The sequence below is a fragment of the Nannospalax galili genome, unplaced genomic scaffold, assembly GCF_000622305.1.
Source record: "Nannospalax galili isolate Female #2095 unplaced genomic scaffold, S.galili_v1.0 scaffold419, whole genome shotgun sequence".
Taxonomy (NCBI): domain Eukaryota; kingdom Metazoa; phylum Chordata; class Mammalia; order Rodentia; family Spalacidae; genus Nannospalax; species Nannospalax galili.
Genome location: NW_008343977.1, coordinates 841,139 through 848,324, shown reverse-complemented (window position 1 = coordinate 848,324; position 7,186 = coordinate 841,139). Strand labels below are relative to the sequence as shown.

Sequence of the window (7,186 nt, the reverse complement as noted above, 5' to 3'; positions counted from 1 at the left end):
ATGACCGAAAATAACCCAGGTATGTGGTCCCAGCAACAAGAAAAGTAACTGATTTCCTTTCCAAAATTCTTCATCTGTAAACTGGCAAGACCCTACATACAGGTTTTGGACAGTTCCTGCAAAGATTAGCTGAGATAGAGACTAGAGGGATACTCAGTGGTTAAGAGCACTGGTTGCTCTTTCAGAGGACAGGGTTGGGGTCCCATCACTCACATGGTAGCTAACAACTATCTCCTGTTCCAGGGAATCCAACACCCTCTACTGGTTTCTGTGGGCATTCCATGGGCATGATGTACTTTGATCTATGCAGACAAAACACTCATACACATAAAATAAAAATAATACAATATTTTTTAAAGAATTAGATGACAGGCATGGTGGTACATACCTTTAATCCCAGCACTCAGGAAGCAGAGGCAGGTGGCTCTCTGAGAGCGAGGCCAGTCTGGTCTACATAGCAAGTTCTAGGACAGCTGGGGCTACAGGGAAAGCACATATCAAAAAATAACATACAGAAAAGCAAAGCATAAAAAAGTAAAAATAAAAAGATGAGATAAGCTGAATTGATTCACTCAAAAGTCCAGCAGAGCATCTAGCAGATAGTAACTCTCAAGTGTTTTTTAGCTGCTAGGTATAAATCAGCCCCATAGCACCTTCTAATATATTCTAACAAAAATTGTTCAGGGAGCTTGGGAAATGGCTTTGCTGTGCAAGCATGAGGACCAGAGTTTGGATCCTCTGAATCCACATAAAGGCCAGATGAGCATGGCAGCCAGTCTATAGTCCCAGCATGTAGGAGGTATAGACAGGGAATCCCAGGAGCAGGCTGGCTGGGCAGACCAGTGGAGAAGGCAAGCCCTGGATTCAATCAAAGACCCTGTCCTAATACATATAAAGTAGAGAATGACCCAAGGAGATGCCCTACATCAACCTCAAGCCTACCACATTCATATGTACCCACATGTACATAAACATGCATACACACACACATACATACACACCCCAAAGCTCTTCAGAAGTCTTCAGAAATGTTTTTGTTATAATACTGATCCTTCAAGCAGGTGATTGTTCTCAGGCTCAGATGGTCTTGATATATTAAAAGAAAAGGGTAAACATGAACAGTCTGAGATATGTTCATCACAGCTGAAGGACAAGAGAGAATTTATCCCAAGAGGCTTTGAACATTGTATTTAAGCAGAAGAAACAATATCACACCAATTGGGAAAGAAGTGTCAGAGGTTTTGGTGTTCTCTAAGTCATGGGTATTTGTGAGCCGCCCATCATGCTGCCGGGAACCCAATTCCTGTCCTTCGGAAGAGCAGCGAGTGCTCTGAACCACTAAGCCATCCCTCCAGCTCCTCTCTCTTTTAAATAGGTAAAAAGAATAACTGAAGAAAGAGAAAAAAAGCCAAATAAATTATTTCTCATCACTTGCTCTGGCTAGATCTCTTCCTCCCACAAATGAATGCCAGGTGTATAAGAAGGATAAAACTTTCAATTAAGCTGCTACATAAAGATTAAATGACCTTTAAAACAGCTAGTATATTTGGAAAGGCTATTAATCATCATTAGAATTAGGTGTCAGCCACCATCCAAAAGCGTAAGGCTTCAGACTAGGGACCCTGTACAAGGCAATAATATCTAGCTCAAAGTGCAAAGTGGGAAAGGTCGGTTAGATGAAGCCAGAATGGGTTCCCATTGGGGAAGGCTGCTCCCTCAGCCTGTTTTCCCACTGTGTGAAAATGAGTTACTGGACACACAGTTCATTAAGCTGTGAGCCCAATTACTATCACATGGCATCAACCGTATTGCAATTACAGCCCTTCCGAGAGAGGCAGCAGCCGCTGTTTTCAGTAGAGAAACGCCAGTTCAGACAAGGTTTATAAATGATTTTCATTAACTATCATTTACCATTAGCACAAATAAAAGCACTAAGTGCCCACTTTGCTGCAGAGAATGACCTTTGGCCCGGATTCTCTCTCTAACTGATGAAGGCTAAATGCATCGTGACGGCTCCTAATCACATTTAGTGCAGCCCGTGGTTTGATGGCACTATGTGTCCCATCAACTACAGAGAGCCTGGCAAAGCCATTAGATCCCGCTTCGTTTTAGAGATATGCATATTAGGATCCCAGGGAATTGAGAAATATTAGCCTTTCCCAATCACTCGGAGTAGATTTCAATAGCTTAAAACTGCACAGCATTGTAGCATGACTGGCAGAGAATTGCTAGCAATAAGAACACATTTCTCTTCTTCATAATTCAGGTTTATGTGCCTCGAATGCATTAATCCGATCAGCCCAGCTCTACTCTGACTGATAAGAACCCAGTCATCGTAACTCCCCAGTCGGAAACAAACCCGGACTGAAACCCACATGCAATGTTTGGTGGCTCAGCTTCAGCTCATAAAAAACTAATACAGCTGTGTGATATTTAATGCCGAATCATCGGGGCCTGACTCTCTACTCTCACAGGATAACAGGTTTCACAGAAACATCAACGGGGAACTCTGGGGTATCTGGCCTTGGAACGTGAAGATGTGGGAACTGACTTCTTGGATTGAATAAAAAGCAAATAAATATTGGCCAAATGTTCAATACAAAATGGTAACTTGGTAGCTAAACTGTGCTAACTAGGTGATGGCTTTCTCTTCCCTGACAAAGGGAAGATGGTTTCTAAGCACACCGTCTAAAGTCAAGAAGCAAGAGAGATGGAAGACTTAGAGGAAAGTAATGCAAGGCGTTTTCCAATATATCCCTAAAGCCAAAAGGCAGCTGAATTAAACATCACACGTGGTCATGTGGTCATGCCATGATTCTTAGCCCTTGCCTTTGCAGCACAGAGGCCGGCTGTCCTGTACTTTTTCCTCTCAACTGGCGAGGAGGCAGACAGTGAGGCTCAAATCCTCACTCTGTTCTTAGGAAAGGGAAACGTATTTGTGAAAAGCTGGAGCAAAGGCACCAAGCGCATCTGACACCACCAGATGGCGACATACCAAAGGTCGCTATAGAGCGACTGTCAAACAGTTGAACTTGAGGATATGGCAAAATCATAGGCGGAATTTTTTTTTTTTTTTTTTTTTTTTTTTTTCTTTTTAATTTCAATACAAACATTTAAGAAAAAGAAAGCAAAGCTGCACCACCAGAGGCTGCTTTGGCGCCTGGAAAGTTAAAAATAGGTGGTTTACCTGGATGCATCTAGTTTCCACAGACTTTTTGGCAGGGTGCTGTGTGTTTTACCAACGCCCAAAGACCCTGAACAATTTTTAACTCTGTTATATGAACACTTTAAACAAAACAGTCCCGCATTATTTCCTTTGTTTGGAAGTGAGGGATAACGTTTTCCTCTATGAACTGAACTTTTCCAAACCAATGATAGGGCTTGGGAGATGGCTCAGCTGGCAAAATGCTTCCTGTATAAGCAAGAGGTCTTGAGTTTGGATCCTTACCATAGCCATACAAACTAGGTACAGAAACACACATCTGTCATCTCAGCACTGGGGGTGAGGGTGGGGGTGGGGGCAAAGATGAGGACCCCTAGGGTTTTCTGGTCAGCTAGTCTAGCCAATCAGCGAGCTCCAGGTTCAGCAAGAAACCTTATATCAAAAAATGAAATGGAAAGTTACTGAAGTAGAGACATTGACCTCTGGCCTCCACACACATGCACACCTGCGCGCACACACACACAGACACACAGACACACATGCACACACATGAATACATATACACACATATGCCACATATAAAAATAAATAATGAAACAATATCAGAGATGGGCAAAATAATTTTAAAGAGGCTTTTGTGTGGGGAAAGGAACCTCTTGGCAGATGAAGCATGGATGAAGAGGACAGACTCCCAGGGGCCCGGCACTGTCACAAACTACTCGCTGGTCCATTTATTTCTACAGATAGGGAACTAGGAGCACAGTGATCCAAGGAAATTGTCTGAGGTCACACAGAGCAGTGACAGTTGGCAGTGACCATCCAAACAGTGTAGGAAATCTGGGTCCTAGCTGTTAGACTTGCTACTTAGCAGAATTGGTGTTGTTGACAATCTTGTCCTCACACCACTGAATATTTAAATCTGTAACTCACCTCAGCTGCTTAGAGCCTTGCTGAGCAACCAGACGACTCCAATCACCATTGTGCCTACAGGGAAATAAGGGGTGACTGGTGACATGTCTACTCTTTGGGTAAACAGACTTCCCTGGGTTTATTAGTGAGCTTTCTGGTTTATAGATCAGAATCAGGAGTGTATAAGCCCATGAAGGACTGAAGAAATGCAGCAGGGCACTAGCAAGTGAGTATTCTAGTTTGGTGGGATTGGGCCCAAGATGGAGCAAATATAAATTACTGGATGCCATCCTGTAATGAGATGTCCACATTAGGAGTGGAATGTTCTAGAAATTGCCATTTTGTCAAATTAGACACTTTTCTTTTAGCTAAAACAGTAATGCAGCTCATAGTCTCTGTTGTGTGCGTTTCATCCAAAATGTTTAAAAAGAAAAAAAAAACTATAGAAAAAAAAACCCTAAGGTCATAGCTACATTAACCTGTAAAGAGTTCATTAGGTACCATTCAATACCACTTACAAAGAGACACCCTCAACATGACAGTCAGGACTTGCCTTATTCATGCATCTTCATGCTATTCTGTCCTTTGGATATGGATTACAGTGCCTATTATGTTTCACTCTCTTTATCTTAACTTCAAAGTAACTGAAACAAAAAGTTCTTCTCCCTCCTTTAACATTACGCATTTATGAACAAGCCACCATTGGAAAAAAGCATTCTAATGTTTCTTCTGATAGATGCTTCCTGTTTTAGCAAAACCAGGCAGTTTCACTAAATCGACTTTCCTTTGAAGAGAAAGTGCTTCTAAATGTGATAGAAATGGGTCACTAGCAACTGTGTCAATTTTCCCATTTATTCATTGCCTTAACCTTGGCATGCCCAGGCACAACAGGCAACAGTGTACCGACCCACACCATGCAAGAGTTTGATTTAGGGAGGAAAGCACTTTAGCACTTAGACAGCAGTGTTGTGAGGTGAGCCCTGGGTGGGTATCTCAGAGAGGGCTGAAGAGCAAACACCCTGCATGAAACCCAGAGAGAGAGATTAGAAGCCCAGCATTGCTACATGAGAACTATTGACCTTGGGCAAGTTATTTAACTTCTAAGTATTCATTTTTGCCACTAGAATCTGCTGTATTTTTATTTGAGACAGAGTCATATGTATCCCATGTTGGCCTCAAACTCACTATGCAGCCAAGAATGACCTTGAACTTCTGATCCTCCTGCCTCTACCTTCCCAGTGTTAGAATTACATGTGTTCATCACTAGGCCTGGTTATGCAGCACTAAGGATCAAACCCAGAGTTTCATGTATACTAGGCAAGCACTCTACCAACTGAGCTACATCCCAAGCCCATAGGCTAAAATAATAAAATAGGGACTGAGAGATGGCTTAGCAATTATACATACTTACTGTTCTTACAGAGGACCTGGGCTGGCTTCCCAGTCTCATTCCACTACCCCAAGTCAGGCAGCATAAACCACCCCCATAGGCACCCACGCACATGTGCATAACCACACACCTGTACACACGTACACACAATAACTAAATATATAAAAATAATTTAAAAAATAGGCTGTTTTATCTTTGCCTATGGGTAGGTGCACATGTGGAAGGGATTCAGAGATAAAGTTAGTTTCATTCCTCAGGCACTCTCTATCTTGCTTTTTGAGACAAGGTCCCTCACTGGCCTGCAGCTCACCAAGTAGTCAAAATTGGCTGGCCTGTAAGCCCCAAGAATCTGCTTGTCTCCAGCACTGGGATTCAAGCACATGCCACCACACTTAGCTTTTTTACATGGGTTCTGGGAATCAAATTGAGGTCCTCATGCTTGAGGCAAACACTCTACAAGCTGAGATATCTCCCCAACCCTGGATTATCTTTTTTTTTGGTCTTTTTGAGACAGTAACCATAGCTGACCTCGAACCCATTATGTAGACCAGGCTGACCTCAATCTCACAGAGATCCGCCTGCCTCTGTCTCTTGAGTACTAGGATTAAAGGCATGTACCACCTTGCCCACTTTATAAGATTAGCATACTTTTTAAAGGCAACATCATTCCAGACATTATTCTGATGAAGCCTCACCACTTTATGATTTTCTTGTGTTTTACAGATGGGGGCCTTGGAACTCAGTGAAATTAAGACTTTCCATGGCCACCAGATTTATCATCCTAAGAGCTGGGATTTGAACCCAGGCAAGTCAACTCTGACTTAACCTCCTTAAACATTTTACTTTACACCTTCCATAGTTGATAGTATTATTAGAGGTGATCTATGTAAAATATATTACCCAGTATTGTTAAATGTGAAAGTCCCCCAAGGGTTCATGTATTTAAATGCTTGGTCCGTAGCTTGTGACACTATTTGGGGAGGCTGAGTAATCTTTGGGAAATGGGATTCTCTGGCTGACACGGGCCACTCTCAGGGCAGGCCTTGAGAGTTATCACACCGCATTTCTATTGCTAAGCTCTGAATCTTGATCCATCAAGATGTGAAAAGCCTAAGCCTCAGGCTACTACTGCCAAGGACTACACATGCCTTCCCTGCCATGACGGACAACCTGAGCCAAAACAAATCTCTCATTCCATAAGCTGCTTCTGTCCAGTATTCTGTCATAGCAACAAGAAAAACTAATATGCCCCGTATGTACTGGGAGACTACAGCTCTTGTTTTTATTATTATTAGTTCATTTGATGCTAAGGCGAAGGGCAATGCAGACCCTTAAGTTTCAGGTTTTAAGATTAAGGCTCGGAACCTTCGCGGCAAGAAGAAGGAGGAGCTGCCGAAACAGCTAGATGATCTGCAGGTGGAGCTGTCCCAGCTGCGGGCTGCAAAAGTGACAGGCGGCGCCACGTCCAAACTCTCCAAGATCCAAGTTGTCAGAAAATCTATTGCCCATTTCTTCACCGCCGTTAACCAGACCCAGAAAGAAAACCTCAGGAAATTCTACAAGGGTAAGAAGTACAAGCCCCTGGACCTGCGGCCCAAGAAGACTGGAGCCATGCACTGCGGGCTCACAAAACAGAAGGAAAAGCTGAAGACCAAGAAGCAGCCCCGGAAGGAGCGATTGAATCCGCTGCACCAAGTACGCAGTCAAGGCCTGAGGTCGCCGCA

The 7,186-nt window shown here is 43.1% G+C and overlaps 1 pseudogene; it reads left to right on the top strand.

Annotated features, from left to right (window-relative positions):
• Positions 1–7,176, top strand: LOC103739866 (annotated as a pseudogene).
• Positions 7,177–7,186: the final 10 nt, after the last annotated feature.